The following is a 289-nucleotide window of genomic DNA, read 5'->3' on the forward strand; positions in this document are numbered from 1 at the left end:
TGCCTGAGCAAACTCGGAGAAAAAGGCCCATCGGAAAAGGGGGTGAGCGGCAGGTGCGTTCCCGGGCCCCTGGGGGCCCCAGCGGGCGGGCCCGGGTGCTGCCTGGCCCCGTCTCAGCATGGCCAGACCTCGCAGAGGCCTGCCTGAGCAAACTCGGAGGAAAAGGCCCATCGGCAATGGGGCCAAGCGGCAGGTGCATACCCGGGCCCCTGGGGGCCCCACAAGGCAGGCCCGGGTGCTGCCTGGCCCCATCTCGGCATGGCCAGACCTCGCCGAGTCCTGCCTGAGC

Source organism: Lissotriton vulgaris, chromosome 8 (genome assembly GCF_964263255.1).
Source record: "Lissotriton vulgaris chromosome 8, aLisVul1.2, whole genome shotgun sequence".
Classification (NCBI taxonomy): Eukaryota; Metazoa; Chordata; class Amphibia; order Caudata; family Salamandridae; genus Lissotriton; species Lissotriton vulgaris.